We start from the raw sequence: 8,884 nt of genomic DNA on the forward strand, positions 1-8,884 counted from the left end.
CAGTTATATAGTAGTTATTCCTAGATATATCTGATAAAGATTAATTAAGCATTCGGGTATTAGTAGTAGTAATAGGATTATTGAAAACTTTTTTTTTTTTCATACATCCGATATATGCGGATTTATCTAATCTAATCTAATCTAATTTAATACTATATATAATAACAGAAGTCTTTAAGAAAATGCTGCTACGTTAGGGAAAAAGGCTATCTAAAATTTTGACACGTATGACTTAAAAAAGTGATACATTATATTGGTTGGTATTGCTACAACACCGTTTAAAAGCCTCTCATTAAGTAAAAAAAAAAAAAAAATTAACCGGTTGAACTTAAATGTACCACGATAGAGACAGAGAGAGGCGATGAGTACACGGAGAAAGAAGCAGAGAAAGAGAGAGGCGATGAAATCAAAAGCATAGGCAGAACGGTAAAAGGCACGGAGTGGGGACTGGGAGAGAGTAAATCTGCCACCATCATCCGTTTTTCTTCACGCTGCCACTCTCTAATACGCAAACCGAAATCGTGAGATAGAGTTCGTAAGAGGGATAATCGTTTCGGTACAAATCAAAAGAAAAAAGACTGGGATAGAGAGGGGGAGTTCACTAAGAGAGACAGAGTTTGTACGGTGTTAAGAGAGAAATATCTAAGTTCCACCGTTATGGTCAGTTTTTCCGCCGCCATCCGTTCCCTTGCCAGACTCAGAACACCGAAACCGCAGGCACACACAGGAATTGAGATTGAGGAAGAGAAATTTAAGTTTCATTAACTCCGTCGATCTGGCCATTTACCTGCCATCATCAGATCGCCGAAACTACCACCGGTAATTTTTTTTCCCCTTTCTTATATCTGGGTATGAAATATGACTTAATGAAATATGACTTAGTTTTTGGGTATTTTGGTTGGGTAGGTATAGATTTAGATATTTGCTTTGATGTTTTGGGATTTTCTGTTATGGTTTGTAGATTTCAGAATAGCGTTGTTAATTTTCCTATTTCAGATTCTCTCTCTGTTGTGTAATTTACCATTTTCTGCCATCTTCAATTCGGCCCACTTTATTACTGTATGCATGTTCCGTTCCTAACCAACAGACAGAGGAAAAAAGAAAATCCAAAAGCGCAAACCAATTTTGCCTCTTCAGAAATTGAACAGACCTCTTCTCTTTAATCAACAACCAATAGCATCTCTTACAATCTAACCCATCTTAGCTTGGAATAGAAAAAAAGAGAGAGAGGTTATTATGCATTCTAGAACAGCCGCTAAAGACAGAAATCTCAGGGTCAGCGAGTTTTTTGGGTCCAGCATATAGAGAGAGAGAAATCTGAAGGACACTGCCACTGTCAGGCCAGCCTCCTGCACCGTAAGACTAAAAAATTTCAATGATGGGGGGTTATGCAACAATGAAATGGGCCACAATAGCTTTTATTGGTAAGCTAATATAATCTTGGAATCCTACAATATATGTTTCGTTGCTTGCTGCTGTGTCTATGGTGTTACTAAATGGGAGCTGATATGAATTTTTGGGTTTCTTTGAATGCAGATGAAAATTTGCATTGTTCTATATATGTTATTTTGATATTCTATATATTTGTTTTTATTGCATTCCACATGTTCAATGAAATCCCTTTTAGACTTAATTAGTGATGATTGGATTCAATTTTTGCCGCCCTCATACCATGATAAATCTAAATGATTTATTCATTTATGAACAATGAATTTGAACTAAAAATTTCAAGGATGAAGTCTAGAAGATATCAACATGGTGGAAAAAATGAATTATGAAACAAATGTGAGGCAATTGGTAGTATTACATAGCATGTACATATTTTTTTTCATGGCTATGCAATTGATTGGGAGGCTCTTAAACACTACCCCACAGCCCCACTACCAAATACACATCTATATCCTGGAATCCATGGGCCCTAACTTTGATAATGACCCATGTAAAATTTGGATGACAAAGAAAAGAATTTGAGTGAATGGAATTATTGAAATTTAAACTTTAGCACAAAATCAGAGTAAAAGAATGCTATTAGTCTTATTTTATTGATTCCTTCTTGATTAGAAGCAAATGTAGAAGCCACAGAAACAGTTTCATTCTTGGTCTACACCATTGAGAGATCAGCAAAATCTTAAGCAACTTGGAGTCAACAAGCCTACAGCTCTTGCTTTTATGCTCTTTGCTTTCATGTGTAAGTTTCAAGTTCTGCTTTTTTTGCTATCTAGGTTTTTTTAGTAGATTTGGTTTAGCTTTAGCTTAATTGCCTGTTTGGTTTTATTTGTATAATTGTATAGGTATGTGTTAATGAAGATTTTTTATTTTATTTTATTCTTTATAAGTTATTGAGTTTATCAAATCTGAAAAAACAGAGCTTAGGAAAACAAAAAGAGAAAGCTATTTATTCAAAAAAATTCTCTTAGTATTGGGTGTTCGCATTTGGACCCACAATAAGTATATTAGCCAGTCAGTTGACCAAATGGCCAAATCACTAACACACTAGCACTAGACTAGGTGTAGAATAGCAATCTGTGAATAATGCTACAACATAGCAACAAAGAACCACAATGATCGACTAGCAGTGTGGTTTTAGAATCAATTCCCGTCTTATGAACTGATAAATGTCTTATGGACTTGCATATTACTGCTGTCATGAATTTTTATGTTACCAAATGTGGTCTAAATTTGCTGAATTTTATGATTAGTTACAATTGTTTTCTTATTAGCTTGCTATACTTTTTGCACAAATTCTTTTATTTATGGATATGCTTATTTAGCTATGTTGATTTCAAGGGAGGGTGGCATTGACAAATTGTTACTTTCTAATTGGAAGAGTTAAGAGTTCCAATATGGTCAGTATATTTTGTTTTAGTATGTCTAATCTTTTTAGAATATTTGAAAATGAACCAAATGCTAAAATCTTAAATTGGGTTTCATGACTTAGTTTTGGGTATTTTGGTTGGGTTTTAGTTTTTTGGGTTAGATTTGTATTTTGGTTTGGGTTTCTATATCAAAGCCAGAATTTTTTCCTTTCCTTCGATTTGAATATAACTAAGATTTATGACTTAGTTTTGGGTATTTTGGTTCGGTTTTAGGTTTTTGGGATAGATTTGTGTTTTGGGTTTTTGGGTTTCTGTATCAAAGCTTTGTCTTTTTAGTTTATATTCTCTATTTGTCTTTTAACGTCGTGAATGATTTCAGGAATATAGCACTAACGCAGAAGATTAACCTCAAGTCGAACTGTGGACCTGTCAAGGTAAAAAAGAACCTTTGTTTGGGTTTTTTAATGCTATAGTTAATTATTTATTTATTTTTTTTAAGAATTCCGTAAGAAACTTTTATTGAAAAAAACACATAAGCTCCGGCACCTTCAAGAAAGAATAGCAACAAAAGCCTCCAAAACAAATGTATTTACAAAAACTTAACAATACTACTAACCCATCTAACAAATTATGTGCCTAGAATTTGGTGATAATTTGTTAATCCAGTTACAGATTTTAATAAATACAAATTGATCCCTCCAATCTCGGATTGAAGCCTGATACATAATCTCTTCATGCTATAAAATAAGCTGTCGTGTATCACCTGCAATTTATTTATTTATTTATTTTTATACTGTTTGTTCAATAATGTGTATGTGTTTTTCTTTCTACTATGCATTTTAAATTTTATACTTATGTGGGAAAGGGTCAAAAAGAAAGAAAGAAAAATTTAGGAATAGGGAGGACATGGTATGTGTAGAGTGTCTCAGGTGAATTGGAGAACTATGTTGAATCATTCATACATTAAGAAGTTTCTTCCTGCCTAAAATTTTATTTAAAAAAAAAAAAAAATTATGAAATTGATGTAGAAATAATAGTCTATCTGAAGTGAAGGAAATGTCTATAGTTAGTGAAAAGAAGGAATTTTAGCACCAATCATGTTCTCTAATGTATAAGTCTAACTAATTGATGTGTTTAAATTTGTTCAAAATGAGATTTTAGATGCAATTCCTCCAGCATGTATGTGCTTCAACTTTGGACAGATTTTGTAAAAATTTCTAAAGAACTATTTGAATTACAACTTATCAAAAAAATAAAACTGCTTGAATTACAAGAATTATGTGCTTTTAATTATTAATAAAAATTTGATTGACACTATAGTGCTTATGACCATTACACACTTGAAACTTCCATGGTGGAAATTTGGTGGCTGGGATTGTAAGATGCATTCTTAGAATTCGGACTACAAAAGATGCAAAGTGTAACTTGGAAGGGGAAAAAATATGTATTTATTTATTTTTTCCAATTTTCTTTAGGTTCTTTTGTTCTTTTATGGCTTTTAGAGATTTAATTTAGATGCTGTTTGTGTATTAAAAGTTGCAATCATTAACTATGTTCGATGCATTTTTATCTATTTAAGAATAGAACATCAATCTTAGGCATCTACCTTCCAATTTGGATTTTCCTAGCAGAGGTGTAAGTGATTCTGTTGCTTAGTGCTAAGTGTTAGCTATAAAAGATCTTATACTACTTTTAAGTACATCTGAATTCCTTTGAACTATCAGCTATGCTTTCTCTTATCAATTAGTTACTCTATCAAAGTCATTTAGATTCAAACCATCAAATTTAGAGAATTTAAGGTGGTTTTTTTTTTCTTTTCTTTTCCATAAAGGTTTGATTTTGGTTTTTCCACATTTAAATTTTTCTTCTTAAAGTGTTTATACTAATAGAAATTAAAATATTGTTTCTTTGTATCTATATGTTGGAATTTTACCTTTTAATATTATTGAATATGCTCTCCTTAGTTTTCGTGATTGTTATAGATCAATAGAAATAGTTTGAATGGATTATGAATATATGTTCACTTCTACTATTGAAAGAATTTTTTGGAACATGGGGCTCAAAAGGTTGTATTAGTTTCTATCTTTTCAAAGGTTATGTTTAAATAGGTCTTCATTATGCTATTTCCTCGAGTAGGACAACAATCACCTTTTACCACACCAAAGAATCCAGTTTGTTCCTATTGTGTATACCTTTGGAGTTGGCATGTTCAAGATGGACTACATTTGTGGGGGTTCATATGTGCTATAAGTTTTTGCAGGTGAATGGTGATGTTTCAATTCATCCGAGTGAAATAGAGCTGGCACTTCAGTGCATCATGGCTAGAATATGGCTAATCTAACTAAATTGTTTTTTGGTTAAAGAGATCTTAGACTTAATTTTCTGCTATTGGGGAATTTTGAACTTTTGGCATTGTTATTGAACCTAACTCTATATTACACAATTGTCATTTTTGTTTTTTTTGAAGTGATTGACATTAACAAGCCTTTATTAAAAATATTAACTATTGTACATCATGTTGAGTGCCTTAAATATTGTTAGAAGCTTTTGGAACTTCAGAAAAAGATGGGAACATGTTTATAGGCTTTAATATTTTCACCCAATATACGGTCAAGAGTGTAAAAATTATACTTACAAGTAGAACAAATGATGGATGTACTGCATTACCCAAATGAATTTCAATGAATTTTATTGTATTGTTATGTTAAATTGATGGTATTTTAAATATGTTAAATGTTCCCGCACATTGTGCGGGTTAAATGCTAGTTTGTATAATGTATGGGCTCTATTGTAGTATCTCATGCATCATATATATGCATATTTCTTTTTATAAAATGTGGTATCCATAAGGAAAATAAATATATCATATACATGAAATAATTATTGATTAGATCGAGGAAACCTCCTAATTATAACTCTAAAGGTTTAATGAAATATAAAATCTAAGATAACTTGATTTTTGATCTCTTACATTTGGGGTTTGTTGGACTTTGATTTAGTAAATTTAAAAAAGGGAACAAATTTGTTCCCTTTTTTTTTTTGTCCATTTATTGTTTACATGGCTATATGTTGTTGATGCAACCTTTTTAGCTAATGTCGGCGTTGCTAAATTACAAACTTAACATATGGGTTAGTTAAATTTTGGTTCTTTAAAATTTAAATATTGTATTGGTTTGAATTTCGTCTTTTACACATGGGATCATTTCATTTTGGTCCCTTAAATATAAGGTGCTCAACATTTTATTAGTGTTAGATAATTAAGCAACATATTAATGAAAAATAAACAAAAGGACTATATTGTTACATTTTAAAATTTAAGAGACTAAAATCATTCAAGATCTAAGGAATCAAAAATATAATTTATATGATTCTAAAAAAAAAAAAATTTATATTAAATTCCATATTCGTTATGGCTTGGTTTACATATCTTTGATATTAAGTCTTCTTTTTCCTTGGTACTACATTCTCACTTCAAGGCAAAATTGCTATGAAGCTTGACGCAATTGAAAGGGCCTTGGTTAGATAAATAGTTCAATAGGCTTAAGTCAACTCTTTTTGGGTTGATTATGATTAGCCCGAGTTGAATCTGAGTTACAAAAATAGGATTGTGGTTGTTAGTTCCACTTATGGTGTGTTAGTTCCACTTATGATTGTGGTTGTGATTTAAGAGACTAAAATCATTCAAAATCTAAGGAATCAAAAATATAATTTATATGATTCTCAAAAAAAAAAATTATATTAAATTCCATAAATCAAAAATATAATTTATATGATTCTCAAAAAAAAAAAATATATAATTTATATTAAATTCCATATTCGTTATGGCTTGGTTTACATATCTTTGATATTAAGTCTTCTTTTTCCTTTGTACTATATTCTCACTTCAAGGAAAAATTGCTATGAAGCTTGATGCAATTGAAAGGGCCTTGGTTAGATAAATAGTTCAATGGGCTTAAGTCAACTCTTTTTGGGTTGATTCTAATTAGCCCAAGTTGAATCTGAGTTATAAAAATAGGATTGTGGTTGTTAGTTCCACTTATGGTGTATTTGAAAGTTTGAAAAGAGAGGAAATGGGAGGGGAATTGTATGTTTGTATTCCCTTCCTTTTGCTTCATTCATAAAATAAAATTTTAAGTTGGAGATGGAATATAGACATTCATCTGTTTTGTTTGGATATTTTAGAAATTAAAATAGGAAGGAGAATTTTATTTAAAGATATTGACATTAAATTAACATCATAAGGACAAAATTAACAATTTTAAAAAAATTCTAATATTAGTGGAACCAATCCTTTTCCAAATTCCTTAATTTGGAGGAACTAAAATTGAGGGGATTTGGAAGGGATAGAGGGTTTAGAGGGGTATCTTACCCCTCCATATATATATATATTATTGTTGCCTAAAAGTAGATCAGAAGGGCATGTTAAGCAGTTAAGTACACAAAATGCATGCAAAATTTCAAATGGCTATAAAATATTGCGGTGCTGTTTAATACTGCTAGGCATATTTCTTGTTAGGCTGTTGCCGACCCCAAGTACATTTTACTGTTGTTGTTTTTTTTTCTTCTTGGTTAGAAATCTACTTAAACCTACCCTACCCCCTTGGCTGCTACTCGTGTAAAATATCACATCATTTAAATTTTTTTTTTTTTTGATAAGACAAAATTATAAATAATATGACATTGAATACACATTTAAAATTAGAATACTTAATCTAAATCATATAATGTATCAATTTCAAATGAAAAAGATTCTAATCTTTTGAGAATAGAAAGGATTCTAATCTCATTCAATTGTTAGATAGCTAGGTTAATTATTATTTTTATTTATTTTTATACAAGATAGAATTTCTACTTTAACATAATCTAAGTGTATATGTGTGTGAAACTCTCTTATGAAAACTTGAACTTCAGCCCTTGCCCTTCACACCCCACACCCTACAAGCACTTATACTTGTGGAGTGACCACCGCATCAAGGGTGCGCGGTAATGCTAGGTTAATTATTCAATAAGTCAAGACTAGAGTCACAATTAACTTCATAAAATATTTCATAACCATCAAGATGATAAGTTATGAATAATAAATAATAAAGTGATATTAGTGATAGGTCTAAATGTGAATTAATAAAAACCTTATTCTTAATTATTACAACATCAAGACTTATCTAAAATATGACATTTTAAAGAACACAACTTCACCATAGCGTAGGCACGTCATGATTGAGACCCTATACGATACCCTTTGGATGGCCGAGATGAAAAGTTAAGTCTTAGCCATCTGACAAGAAAAAAGTTGAAAAAAAGTAAAATGTTACTCCTATTATTCGATTGGACGGCCGAGATGAAAAGTTCGGCCATTTGGATCTCCGGCAAACCACAAAGGAGAAAAAAAAAAAAGGATTAACTTTGTGATGCACTTCAATAAGAATGACAAGACAAGATCAGCGTGAGGATATGAGAATGCATGCCCCACAATATCTTGGTCTTTCACAACTAAAATTTTCTAACACACAAGAATACCACATTGTGGGTTAATGTCACATGCAAAATTTGAAGTCAGTTTTTATCAGAAATAAAATTTGAAATTTCCACACCCAAGCGAAAGCCAAGTTCTTTTCTAACATTGGTCCAAACATGATCTACAAAGTTGAAAAAACAACGTTATTGGTTGCCCAGTAATGGATATGGAATGATGATTGGTGACAATCTGTGAAGTTTGTATAGCTATTTTTTTTGTGATTTCTTTTTGCCAAATTTTGCATGGCTCGTGTGAATGCATCATATCTTATCCAACCTATATTGGCCACATATGTATTATCAACTTATAAGGGCTAGCTACTATATGGTTTCGACCTCTTTCATTTAGATTCATATAATCATATGTAAAAAAAAAATCCTTTTAGGTTTTAGGTTATGTTAGACTAATCCCTGTAACAAAATAAGTGTTAGTGAGGATTGTATTTAAATAGTTTGGTTTGTATGTATATTGAGTTGACTCAAGGAGTAGGGTTGAAAAAAAAAAATCAAGATTCATAAGGCTTACTACTTGAATGACCCTATTCTCGCTTGAG

At 31.2% G+C, this 8,884-nt stretch overlaps 1 long non-coding RNA gene across 3 annotated transcripts; it reads left to right on the forward strand.

Moving 5' to 3' along the window:
- Positions 1–327: 327 nt before the first annotated feature.
- On the forward strand, positions 328–5,330 carry LOC115992199. 3 transcript variants are annotated; one of them, XR_004092443.1, is made up of 4 exons: positions 328–819; positions 2,062–2,188; positions 2,788–3,250; positions 5,077–5,330. It is a non-coding gene; the product is annotated as an uncharacterized LOC115992199 (long non-coding RNA). The 3 variants fall into 3 exon arrangements; XR_004092441.1 differs by having other exon boundaries at positions 2,065–2,188; XR_004092442.1 differs by having other exon boundaries at positions 2,065–2,188; positions 3,196–3,250.
- Positions 5,331–8,884: the final 3,554 nt, after the last annotated feature.

Source organism: Quercus lobata, chromosome 1 (assembly GCF_001633185.2).
Source record: "Quercus lobata isolate SW786 chromosome 1, ValleyOak3.0 Primary Assembly, whole genome shotgun sequence".
NCBI classification, from domain to species: domain Eukaryota; kingdom Viridiplantae; phylum Streptophyta; class Magnoliopsida; order Fagales; family Fagaceae; genus Quercus; species Quercus lobata.